The sequence below is a fragment of the Physeter macrocephalus genome, chromosome 7, assembly GCF_002837175.3.
Source record: "Physeter macrocephalus isolate SW-GA chromosome 7, ASM283717v5, whole genome shotgun sequence".
In the NCBI taxonomy this organism is placed as follows: domain Eukaryota; kingdom Metazoa; phylum Chordata; class Mammalia; order Artiodactyla; family Physeteridae; genus Physeter; species Physeter macrocephalus.
The window spans coordinates 127,373,798-127,387,035 of record NC_041220.1 but is presented as its reverse complement, the minus strand read 5'-3'; the positions used below and the strand labels follow the sequence as shown (position 1 = coordinate 127,387,035).

The window sequence follows — 13,238 nt, the reverse complement described above, 5'->3', positions numbered from 1 at the left end:
CTGTGTGTTTTTCTGTCTTCTCATTTTGCTTATCTTACTGTGTTTGGGGTCTCCTTTTGGCAGGCTGCAGGTTCGTAGTTCCCGTTATTTTTGGTGTCTGTCCCCAGTGGCTACGGTTGGTTCAGTGGGTTGTGTAGATTTCCTGATGTAGGGGACTAGTGCCTGTGTTCTGGTGGATGAGGCTGGATCTTGTCTTTCTGGTGGGCAGGTCCACGTCTGGTGGTGTGTTTTGGGGTGTCTGTGGCCTTATTATGATTTTAGGCAGCCTCTGTGCTAATGGATGGGTTTGAGTTCCTGTCTTGCTAGTTGTTTGGCATAGGGTGTCCTGCACTATAGTCTGCTGGTCGTTGAGTGGAGCTGGGTCTTGGTGTTGAGATGGAGATCTATGGGAGATTTTCACTGTTTGATATTACGTGGAACTGGGATGTCTCTTGTGGACCAGTGTCCCAAACTTGGCTCTCCACCTCCGTCGCACAGCCCTGATGCCTGGCTGGAGCACCAAGAGCCTGTCCTCTGCACAGCTCAGCAAATATTCCCATCTTAATATTAAGTCTGGTATTAAAATCTGTTGAGCCTAACATTGTTTTTAGAGGGTGGTGAGGCAAAACAATAAACCAAATAGACAAATAGACGACCCCAAGATGCCCAAATATTCATATATTTTTATATATCTATTTATAGAACACCTGGTCAAGCCACTATCTGGAAAACAGCATCTCTGTTTCCTCACCGTCTCCACTTGCTCAAATCACTCTTAAGGGCAATCAATAATGGCTTAGTTTATCAGTTCTTGTTTAACATGACCTTTCTGCAGCCTCTGACAATGAGGGATTATCCCTACTTCCAGAAAAATCTCTTCTGTCTTGGCTTCTGTAGAACTATTTTCTCTCGGTTTATTTCTTACCTCTCTGAGCAATCCTTCTAAGTCTGCTTTGCTGGCAGTCCCTGAAGTGTTAATGGTCCCCAGGGTCTTGATCATAGCATTGTCTTGCACTCTGCTTTCCCATGGTTCAAGCACTACTCATCTGTTAAATAATTCCAGTTCTTGATATTATCAGTCTCAGCATACACCTCCAAGATTCATTGCTATAATATCTGTTGTATTCGGGATTTTTTTCACTTGAACACCCCAAAGAAACCAAATCTGTTCAAAGCCAGACTTATTTCCTAAATTTCTTCCCTCCCTCACTCCATCTTCGTCCAGCCACAAAATCCTATTTATTCTACAGGCTAAATATCCATATCCATCGTTTTCTCTTCTCTCCATTTTCACTGATTCTTATTCAGCAGTCAGCTGGACCACTGCAAAAATTAAAAGAGGAAACAAAGAAAAACCTTCTAAACAGCTCTCCCGCTTTTAATTTCATACCATATCCATCATACAACAGCTTATGTGATCCTTCTGAAATGTCTAATATGGTCACTTTCCTATTTGAAATCTTACAATGGCTTTCCTTCACCTGTAGGTCAACATCCATATCCTCGAGGGTACAAGATGCTATTTGTACTCTGAATTCATCTTCATTTCTGGGTTCATCTACCACTCTTCACACACTCACCCATGCTTCAGCCACCTTGAACTCTTATGTTCACTACGTGTACTACAATCTCTCTTTCCTCTGTGCCTTTGCACATGCTGTTATCACTGACTGGAAAATTTCTCCCTTCTTTTTCTACTTGGAAAACTCCTCTTTTAAGATTCATGAAAATACCCTTTGTTCTATGGCTATGTCATAGCTTCTTCTCCTGTGCAGTATGAGATCTCCCCTTTCTTGAGTTCCTTTGCATTTTGTACATGTTTTCATTGCAGCAATTTACACAATGATTTGGAAACACTTCTTTACATGTACATGTTTGCTTTATGAGGAAAGGAACCATGTCTTATTCATTTTTCTATGACCGACACCAGGCATACTGCCTGGTGCTCAAAAGATGTTTGCTTTATTAATATTAAGCAGAGAGGGGGTATTCAGATAAAAAACATATGGTCCTTGATTTCAAGGAAATATGTTAAATATCTAAAGCTGTATCATGGAAAAAGTATAAAATAGATTTGCTTTTATTCCACCAGAGAGTAGAACTAGTAAAATTTACAAAGAAGCAAATTTTTGTTTAATAAAATAAAGTACTCTCTAATTCCTGGAATTATCCAACAACCAAACAGGAAGTTCCAAGAGTTAGTAAGTTTCCCATTACTAGATTCAAGCTGAAACTAAATGGTCTAATCAACCAGAAGGAGGGCTGTATTCAATATTTGTAACGGATGAGGGCTTAGACCTCTGTAAATCTGATGTCACTCTGTGAAAAAAAAAAAAAAAAGACATGTTTTGAATGATTCTGAAATAGTTTTTGAGGAAATAAGATTATTTGATATCTCTGCTGTGATTCTGTATTTTTAAATATTAAATTTAAATTAAGTTCAGTGTGCTTATAATGAGTTCACTGAAATTTTATAATTCCACAATATTCTGGGAAAGCACAACTAGAGACATTGTACTGGAGTTATCTGGGGGGAAAGCAATAAATATCTACTTAGGAAACATGGACATAGGAGTCAGACAAATGGAGGTCAGATAGCACCTTTGTTACCAATAAAGATGAACAGCTTTGTTACTGATAAGCTGCATTCTTCTGCAGGACTAATAAATAACACTGCATGAAAAATACTCAAACCCCACCCCCAGAAAGATGCAAGCTTCCCCTGTGGCGCTGCCAGGGGGTAAAAAGCACAGCAGCAGAAATATCGTGAGGACCCAGAAAACAGTAAGCCAGCTCTGCTTTGTTCCTTCCCCATTTTCAACAATCCGTGGAGGGGAGTGAGTGAGGGGGTGGAGAGAAGCTAGATATGCTTCTTTTACAAATCCTTCTAGAGAGCTGAGAGGAATGTTTGTCCTCTCTATGAAGAGGAAATGAAGACCAGAGAAGGAGAGTCTTAATATACTCTTAAGAGCAATGCCTTCTCTCAGGTGCCTCTCAGTCTACGATGGGCTTTACATATGAGAAAACACAGCCCTGCTTCACTGATGTTTTGAAAGAATCAAAAGCCAGCAGCTGTCCTAAAGACTAATCTCTTTCTTTAGAATGACTTGTTTTACTGTTTACTCACGCACCCTTACAGTCAACAAACATTTATTAAATGCCTACCGCGCTCCTGCTGCTTTTGTGCTGGTGATCAAAGACAAATAAGCCTCTATGTCCTTAAAGAGTTCCAGCTGGAGAAATGGCCTATTAACTAATCATCATAGTAATAATATGATACATGGGGTAATAGAGGCAGGGATATTATACTTGGAACCCGAGGTGAAGGAGCAATTAATTACTAGAAGAAAGGAAAAGGAACATGATAGTGAAAATGGCAGAGGTGTGGAGGAATCCTGATGCAGGCTTTGAAAGATGAATGTGAGTTCACCAAGTGAAAGTGTATGGAAACCCCTTGGAAAGGATGGCCCTGGGCAAAAGCACAAACATCTCGATATGAAGAGCTTCAGAACGCACTAAACTAAAAGGAAAACACAGCAGAAAGTCTGATATGTATGAAATATTTTCACACTTAAAGTTTACTAAGGCAAGGAAACTTCTGCATAGTTTAATATGGTTACAAAGACCGGGACGTGAGGCATTTTGAACTAGTTAATAATAACCAAGTGATTTAGGGAATTATTCATTAACCATTAATAAATACCCACCCCACCGCCCAGATCCCGCATCTTTGGTTGATTTCCAACAGTTGTATCTCAGAGGCCTTGGCACTTGATAATAAGCATTTATGCCCATAATGTAAGGACCAAAAATATTTTGCTTCTGGGTCATTAAACTTTTTAGAATAATAAGCCATTCCCTCCCAGCCTGTCTCTTTGGTAGAACGCCATCCAGGAATGTGTTCCCTATCGGAATTCATGGGGGAAATAAAGCAGTGCTCTTATTAAGGAAATCCATTTCCTCCAAAAGGATAAAGTATGACAAGGACTGTTTTTCCAACTTAATGTAAATTTCATAACATGAGCAGTGCGCCGTGCAAACTGCCAAATGGAAAGGCTGTCGCACACCCTGTCCACAGGATATACGGGCTCAGAAAAGACGGGATTACGTGCACCGCAGGGAGGCACATCCTCCCCCCAGCTCTCTAAGCTCTAAACGGGTGAATCTACTCCTATCTCTTGAAGGCGTAGCCTTTATTAGATACCTTCTTTCAGGACAGCTAAAACGATGAGAGGTTTTGGGGTTTTTTTTCTTTCCTGTCGCTTTCTCTTCACAGATACAGCACCAGTGATTGAAAAGCCTGGCCTGCAAATCCGACAGTTCAACTTATCTAGGTCTATCTCGAAGTACAAGGTCAACATTATCTCAGCCTGCATCCTGTGTAATTATAGTGTTTGGCTGGCATTGCTGAACAGGGGCTGAAATCCATCAGGTTCTAGTTAATCTGCCTTGAGTAACCACAGCTGGTTGGCCGGAAGAAAATAATTATGAAGTAACTTGTTGTGTCTTAATAATAAAGATTACTGATATGCAGGGCAAGATGGATCTAAGGTTAACCTTTTCCTCTATATGAAGGCTCTGTATAATATGAGGCAAAGGAATTCTACTGTAAAGTCTTCTCAGTTTCATATTTCGTGTCTCCTCCTCTCTTTTCACCCTTACCTAATTTCCCACCAGTCCTGAATTTTTATTACTTTTCAGTAAAAGACACACATTAACGTTTTGGATGTTTTCCAAACAGACCAAACTAGAAATTTAATGGACATGAGATCAGCTTCCTTCTTTTTAATTAGTCTTCAAACTTAATCTTGTCTTGTTTTATTATGAATCAGTTTATCTTTCTAATGTTGAGGCTATGAGTTATTCACACTACAGACAGGATGATGATGAATGTACGTGGTGATATTAGATAATATGTCTAGAGATGTGTGGCACGGTGCAAGTGGTGTATTCAACACATGAAACAGACTTGTAGGTGGGGGGAACTCCCCATCACTCTCTGTACAACATGAACAAATTAAGCACACTCCCAATCCAATAATTTTGACCTCTTCCAACAATAAAAGATGATCATAAAATGATTTATTTGACAACTGTGGAAAGCCTGAGGCAGTGGTATGGTGGTTAAGAGCATAGATTCCAGAGTCATACCCAGCTCTGCCACTCACTAGCTGTGTGACTTTGGGCAAATTACTTAACCACTCTGTGCCTAAGCTGTCTCAAATTTAAAATGGAGACTATAATAATAATAATAGCTGTCTCATGTGGCTATCGTTAGAATTAAATGAGTTAACGTATCTAAAGCACTTAGGACAGTGCCTAGCATTTAATAAGCATGGTAAGTGTTCACTGTTGATAAAATTAAAACAGTTAAAGAAACAAGACTGGCTGGATCGCGATCCTGTTGGATAGTTAGTAAGAAGGGCTTGCAAGATCTTTAGCTCTAAATTCTTGTGCTTGATATTTGACTTCAGGCTATTAACATTCAACCGGAGGCTCATAAATAAGATGAACTACGGTTAAACCCATCATGTTAATGTGTCTACTCATAAGAAAATAAGAATGCACATAAAAATGGTATGTCGTGGATTTCATTTGGCAGGCTAGGATGAGAGCAAGAGAAGACAAGGGAAATGATTTGCTAGAGGCTGATGAGTCTGGACGTGGTGGCTCCCAGGCTCTTCCTTATTCCACTGCTGTCTCTGCCCTTAGAGCACATGACTGGGATGACTGTGGAAGTTCCTCCTACAAAGGAACTCATTTTAGTTTCTGGGTTTCCAAGTCCACCTTCGGCATTCATGCCTTGCCTCTTGCACTGACTTTTCTTTCTTCATAATTACATCTCTAATGTAAATGCACCCAGCAGTGACCCTTAATTACATCCTCTTAATTACATACCTACTGCAGATTCGTGCCAAGTCCCCTTTGTCAACGTTCAAGTCAATTGATTAATACTAAACAAAACTAATACAGAGAGACATAAGAAAATCATCAGTGGGGGCTTTCTGGTGAAAAGATATGCTGAGGAATATGTATTTTGAATAATTTCTCTTCTTTTTCTGCGTGCTTTTAAATTTTGGAAATTCCTTTTTAACCAACTTACAATAGCTCTTTTTAATTCTTATGACTCTTATCTGACTTTCTAAAAGATAACAAAGGAAGAACTTTCAGGATAGACTCTAGGTGTCCATTGTGTGTTTCTTTATAAGATTTCAAGACATTATACTCACATTTATGTATTTTCGTTGATCTTGCAATATCTTCCTTTACTTTAGCTGAAGATAATATATAAAAGTCAAAACATGTCAAAACACATAGATCTTCTTGATATACCAACAAAGTCAGCAATTCATTGGAGAGTCATTATGATGTATTTTATAATCTAAATGAATTTCTGCCTAAGTACCTATTTCTCACCATAGTAAATCTGCATAGCTCTTGTTAATGTCAAGGAAACTTATTCAAGTGTCCTAATGGAAAGATGATTTGAGAATAAATGTATTTTAAAAAGTGACTACCACTGTCAATTGAAAGAAAAGAAAAACTTTTGTTTGTTAAAGTTTGATACTTGGGGTGGGGCTGGGGAGGAATGCCTGGATTTTCAGTTGTTAAGGAGAGACTTTTTGTCGGCATCATCTTTTCAGACAGCGTTTATAATGGTGGGTTTTAAGATCTCCTTTTGCTCCTGCATTATGTCTCTAAATGTAAGGAAAAGAATACATGAAATTAAATCACTTAGTAAAATATTTAAAAGTCAAACTATTTTAAACATACCATTATGAAAATAGAACTTTCATAAGATCCTCACTTTCTGGTTTTTTGTGTGTTTTTTTTTGCAGTGGTCTTTTTTTTCTTTAATAGTATTCAGTGCTGCTTGTGTTTCCATTCCTATAGCGAGCTTCCCTAACATCTGTTTTCCATTTTTCTTTAATTTCCACTCATGACCTTTGGCCTATCCTCTGTGTTTGGAAAAAACAGTAATTAAAGTTGACATTATCTCTATGCCTTCTCCAAACTGCATAAATTCACATTTTTAGCCTGCCTTATAGCTAATCACAGGCTTTCTAACCACAGAATCAATTTTTCTATTGTTTAGGAGGAAGTTTCATAATGTTCAAAACTGGGATCTGCAACCCTGGAGTCTGGGGTTCTGGGGTGCTGCCAGGGCTTTCAGAGCACGAGAATATTTGTTCTAGATCTGTGGCCACTGTGAAAATTGCTCTGACCTAGTCCAGTGTTCTAGAAAATCCCCAAAGCATGACACATGTGAAGTTCTTTTTATAATTATAGCATTTAGTCTCTCACATGAGACTGAAAAATGTGATACTAATATAGTATGAGAATTATATTGTACATGTCTGAAAAAACATTAGGTAAATGAGCAGGTACTTAATGATCATGCTTAAGAAACTAAATTATTCACCAAAAGTAATGAGATAGAGAGAAATTTAATGATGTACTAATGCAGACTATACAGTAAAACAGAGAAAGCCTGAGCTATACAGAACCCCTGAGTAACAAATATTCTGAATAAATGGGTAAATAGGTGAGGGATTACCCAAAGGAGCCCTCCATTTTTTAATGATGCTGGATGTAACATAATATACCTCCTTCTGGTAACTGAGTTATAACTTACATGCAAAAAAGTACATAGATCTTATGTCTACAACTGGGTGGATTATCCACATGTATATGCCTGTCCATGCCTTCTTAAACAAAATATGCCTTGAAAAGATTATAGTTTTCTTGATATCCCAGGCTCAGAAATTATTGTGTTTAAATATATAATGCCTTCAAAGTCTAGTGATATGACTTGAACTCTTTGCCCCTCCATTAAAATATGGTTATACTTTATCTTATTTGGTTCTTTTTGTGTCCGGTAGGTTTTCTGCCTCTTCTTAAATTTTCACATAGTTATCTTTATATACCTGGACCTAATGTGGAGTCAAATAAAATGTTCAACAAAAGTTTATAGTAACAAATTGACAGCAGGACGTCCAGCCTTGTGGGCATTGTACACCTAGTGAAAGTGAATAACATCGAGTATTTTTGTCCTAAAGAAACAAATATTAGTAATGTTAATGAGTTTTTAGGCGTTGCAAAATATCTTGCTCATTCAAACTGGGGTAAGACTTGCTACATTAACATTTTGTAAGTTCTACTGACTATAGAAGTGCTGTACTACTGTTAGGATCTTGAGCTACAACAATACCTAGAGAGGCTCAGTCATTCCAAACATAATAGACACCCCAAGATGATCGGTTAAGATCGGTGAAGTCACATTACAGAACGAGACAAGTCCTATGAAAGACTCTTCCACGCACAGCCCGGCTCTGCAATATAGAGGTTACACACAGACTGTTTTATGTATTTGAAAGCTTCAGAGGCACTTAGCTTTCTCTTGTTCAGAACTGGCCGAGATTATGCTGCACAATCTTAAAGAGTTTCTTTGATTTTTACAACAAATATGCTCAACTGGAAGGGGTTGGAAGGAACGTACCACTGTCTCGAGGCAGTTTGTCAAAGTAAAGCATGAGGTTCCAAGACTGTCAACCACCCCTCCAAGGGACCCATGTCACCCTCCCCTTCACCCCCTGGGTGTGCTGCTCAGGTGAATACTTCAGAGGCATAGAAGTAATTGAGAACCCTTGACCTTCAGTTTCCAATTTGGTAAAGGTAATGCTACACAGGATTTATACAAGGTCCAAAAAAGCAGCATTCCCTGAAAAGCAGAAACCACAGATAATTAGATGAATAATTATTACTGCACGTTCACTGCAGAGAGAGCGCTATGCTCTCACCCAAGACAGATGACTTCAGGCTGCCCTCCCTGCTCCCGCTCGGCCCAACCTTGCCTCAACCTGCAAGGCCTGCTTCATTAGAAGCACAGCTAACAAAAATCACAGCTTTGCTGCTCTTTTTGCCATTAGCAACTAGTTTTACAAGTCTTTTTTAAAGAGTGAATGACTTCCTGTTTATCTCTACGAAATGCTTTTTATACAGATTTTGCTGCATATTTCAACATCAAACAACGCATTACCCTGCAAGAAGCGCTGTTTTAGAGGATAGCATACAAAATTTTCTGGGAAGACAAAGGTGAGCCTAGAACAGAAAGGTGGACATATGATTTCTGTTATTTTTATAATTTAGGATCATTTAAATTAATTTTTTACTTGTAACATTGCCTGGGTCTCTGGATCTTTTTCTCCAAACACCCTCTCAGACAATTCTTTGAAGTTACAATTTTTATGAATCTACTAGTGCTTTTCTCTCCTTATGGAACAGTAAGAAAGTAGCCAAAGTGTTTTCCATGATGTAGAGAAGTCCATAAATAAATCAGAAACCTTAACAAAGGCTAGCTATTTCTGTTCACCATCTTGCTTGAAATGAGGAATTTATTTTTGGTTGACTTTGTATTTTTCTCTTGTGTGTCATAAGAGGGATTGTCAAAGTAATAAAAGAGGATCTTTTCTTGACACCAGAAATATGAAATGTAAGATATAAATTATCTTATCTGGCTAACCATTTGTACAAATCTTTCTTTAAAGGTGATTAAATCCATTTTAGTATCTGGTACATATGACCCTTCACTCTTCCTTTCCAAGTTCCTTAGTTTCTTTTTGAATATGCTGTATTCTCCACTACAAAGTTTGTGTATCCGGTGTTTATTCCAACTTTCTTTTAAAACAAATGAGTCTTGGCATCACGCAGGCATACTTTCAATGTTTGTTTCCTCTTCTTTCTTAAAATAAAGGCTCAAAAACAATTCCAAAAGAGCCAGTGATCTCTCAATTCTCTGCACACCTAAAGCACTTTTTAAAACCATTGTCCAGTAGAAAACACCATTTTCTGGAGGCCCAATTTACGCACCTCCCCAGATGGGACTATTCTCATCTGCCCCCTGCTTGCCTCTGCCACTTAACCTGCTTCCTCAGGGTTGAAAGCCTGGACACCCGGACCGGCATCACCTCATCTTCCAGCAGAACGGTCTCCTTTGCACCTGGACAGTTGGAGCCAAACAATCCCCAGCACCTAAGTCCTTCCCAGCTGTGCTCACGGAGATTCTGGCTGACCTGGGGGAACTGCACAGAAGGGCTGGAGGACAGACCTGGAGGTGCAGGGAATTCAAGAAACAGAAGGAGAGGGAGGGAGGGGAAAGATGAGGAGCTGGCAAATTCTTCGTTATACCTTCCCCCCCAGCTATTTCAGTGCACAACGTGCCATGTTACTTCTCCAGAAACACCCTATTTATTCCGTCTTTCCTTGTTAAGCCCTGGCCAACACAGTAATGTAACATTTGTATTTAGTTTTCCTCCTTCTCTGACTCACATCCATTTTTCCCCTCCTCCTCGCTTCCCTCGGGATTATACTCCTCCAAGAAAACATTAGCACATAAGCTCCACCACAGGCTCTCTTTCCTGGGGAACTGGGGCTTAAATGCCATTTTTACTATATTTGTTAAGGTTTAAATGTCTCTGTATCCTTCACAGCACCTGGTATCATACAAAACACCTAGCAGGTGCTAAATAATACTTACATTTCTGCTGGCAGATAAGCTAGTTTTTTTTTTTTTTTTAAAAAGAAAATAATATGTTTCTAAACACCTAATGGATACCTCCAAACAGAGGCTTGTTTTTTATCATTTATCTTTATAAAAAGTATAAGTATTTGCATCAAAGTATTATTTATCAGGCAGTCCCCATCAGGTAACATTTAAAAGCTATGTTCTACCTAGTTTCAGAATGAGAGAAGTAATATTTGTAGTTTCAAAGCAGAAACATCCACTTATATAACCTCCATTCGCAGGAGGACGCGCAACCACTGCGCCACCAGGGAAGCCCATAACCTCCATTCTTAATTCATGGTTGTTAATACATTTTCCATGCCACTTCCCCCAAACTAGAAAAATGTTGAACTAGAATTAAATGATTGCAAGGCATTTGTGAATCTACATGGAGTGTCTTTTCATAGAACTGTCCTTAGTGAGGGTTCAGTCATCAACATCTGTCTTCATAAATGCCAAGATACAAATTCCTTCACCCCATGCTACCTCTCCTTCCCTGGATTTGACTTACATTAGTTCTCCAGAAACAAACAAACAAACAAAAAACTGTAGGCGAAGTTTCTTTCAGTTCGATATCCAACTATTTGTATTCAAATATCCCTTTAATCCTGGTTTTTATTTTACTTTTTCAAAGATGGGACCTGAGATTCAGAAACTGCTCAAAGCTACACAGCATAGAGTGGCAATATTAGAACATAAGGAGTCTACATTCTGAAAGTTGCTTGTTTATCAGGCCAGATAAGATCCCATTTAAACACCTGGTGCTCTATCAGAAGTAAAGCTTCTGCAGATGTGCTGGCCAACCCCTTCTGCTCCCTGTGGAGAGTAGATTCTAGGTGTCTCTACAGTTAAGACGCTCTCAGACCTTTGGATTCTAAAGGCATCATGGGACCACTCAATATATGAGGAGGAAACAGGAAAGAGTTATCTGCTCTGTAATTACAGTGGATCTCCTGGGAGCTTTCCCATAATGCTAACAACGATGATAGTCAAAATAGAGGATCTTGCCTCATATGCGCGAGGCAAGCACAACTGGTTAACTGCGATAGCACATTATAGAACTGATATTAATAACATCATATATAAATTTACTAAAACCTTAGATGGAAATGCATTTTCATGTAACCCCACACATGTGTCATGTCAGTGGTAATTCCAATGCATTCGTGTTAGCTGAGGGTTTTTCTACCAACTCACTCCCTTCACATTCCTAAAAGACTGGAGAGCACACTTCAAGGGCATGATGACTGGAAATTAAGGGGAAAAATCTTATTACAGAAGTCAATTTAAAATCTTATGCCAGAAGTCAATTCAATCATTTAAATCCATTCAGTACAAGGTAAAAAGTTATTGAAGATATTTTTGGAACAGGAGAAAAATAACCTGGGAGGTTCGCTCGGGAAATGAGTTTGGTGTTGTCTGTATTAGGAAGAGAGTAGGAGTGAGAAGATGATTTAAGATGCTACTGCATTTGTCGATACAACATGGACTAGAAGCACGGGATGGATGCAAGGGATAGTAGAGTACAGAAGCTCGATGACTTGGTTCCTCTTTTTTTCCATTCTGTTACCGACCGGGGTTCTTGGCCTTCCCCAGTCAATAGAAATTGACTAGAGGCCAGACAAGGAATTCAGGCAAGGCCTTATTGGGGCCCCTGCTGCAGCGGGGGGAGCGAGAACAAACAACAGGTTCCCTTGCTGGCTCACTCCCTACTGCATTTGTCGATACAACATGGACTAGAAGCACGGGATGGATGCAAGGGATAGTAGAGTACAGAAGCTCGATGACTTGGTTCCTCTTTTTTTCCATTCTGTTACCGACCGGGGTTCTTGGCCTTCCCCAGTCAATAGAAACTGACTAGAGGCCAGACAAGGAATTCAGGCAAGGCTTTATTGGGGCCCCTGCTGTAGCGGGGGAGCGAGAACAAACAACAGGTTCCCTTGCTGGCTCACTCCCTGAGCGGGGGCAAGCTTGTTCCTTATATGGGGTGAGGGTAGGGGTATCTCCAGAGGGGTGGCTTAGGTGTTTGCCCACCCCTTAGATGGTGGTGTGTGCAGGGGGCATGCGTAGTACTTGTTGCTTCCAACACCCTGTTTTTGCTCTCAACACCCTGTTTTTGCTCCAGGCTCTTCAAAAGTGGCAGTTGGGTTTTTTGGTCTCTTTGTATCTTTTGGGTTCAGAATGTGTCCCAACTGAGCATGCATGCAGTTATTTTTAGTCCTATACGGTTTCTTTGTATCTGTTGCTCAAGGAGAGGTGTGTCCAGGTGCAAGCATTGCAGCACTGCCACAAATGGTCCCAGGTCCCAGCAAAGTGTCCCAGGTCCCAGCCTGTCTCAATTCCACCTCCTCACATCTTCCCAAACTAAAACAAGAGTAAGAAGCCGTGCGGACTGCTGGCAGTGGTCCTCACTATTTTCAAGGCAAGAGCCAGACCTGCAGCCCCTTATGTGAAGTTCTACTCAATCCAGTTTGAGTTACAGTTGCTCTAGGGAGGATTAAGCTTTCTGACTATTTTTAAAATGAAAGAGTTAGCTATAAATTCTAGGTTTTAGAATGTTAAATTTGAGACCTAATGCTAAGGCTCGCATACTCTTCAAATTTTTTATCTAGGGCTTCCCTGGTGGCGCAGTGGTTGAGAGTCCGCCTGCCGATGCAGGGGACGCGGGTTCTGTGCCCCGGTCCGGGAAGATCCC

At 39.8% G+C, this 13,238-nt stretch overlaps 1 protein-coding gene across 20 annotated transcripts in view; it reads right to left on the bottom strand.

Moving 5' to 3' along the window:
* The window catches only part of LOC114486617 (uncharacterized), a 323,771-nt gene that overhangs the window by 37,863 nt on the left and 272,670 nt on the right, over positions 1–13,238 (bottom strand). For 18 of the 20 annotated variants that reach the window (XR_008617910.1, XR_008617908.1, XR_008617909.1 and 15 more), the window contains 2 exons: positions 6,210–10,087; positions 9–1,302 (listed from right to left, as the gene is read on the bottom strand). The exons of 1 other annotated variant lie outside the window; for it this stretch is intronic. The gene's annotated coding sequence lies outside the window, so the exon portion shown is untranslated. Of the gene's footprint in view, positions 1–8; positions 1,303–6,209; positions 10,088–13,238 lie in introns of those variants that run through there. One more of the 20 variants, XR_008617884.1, reaches the window with a different exon arrangement.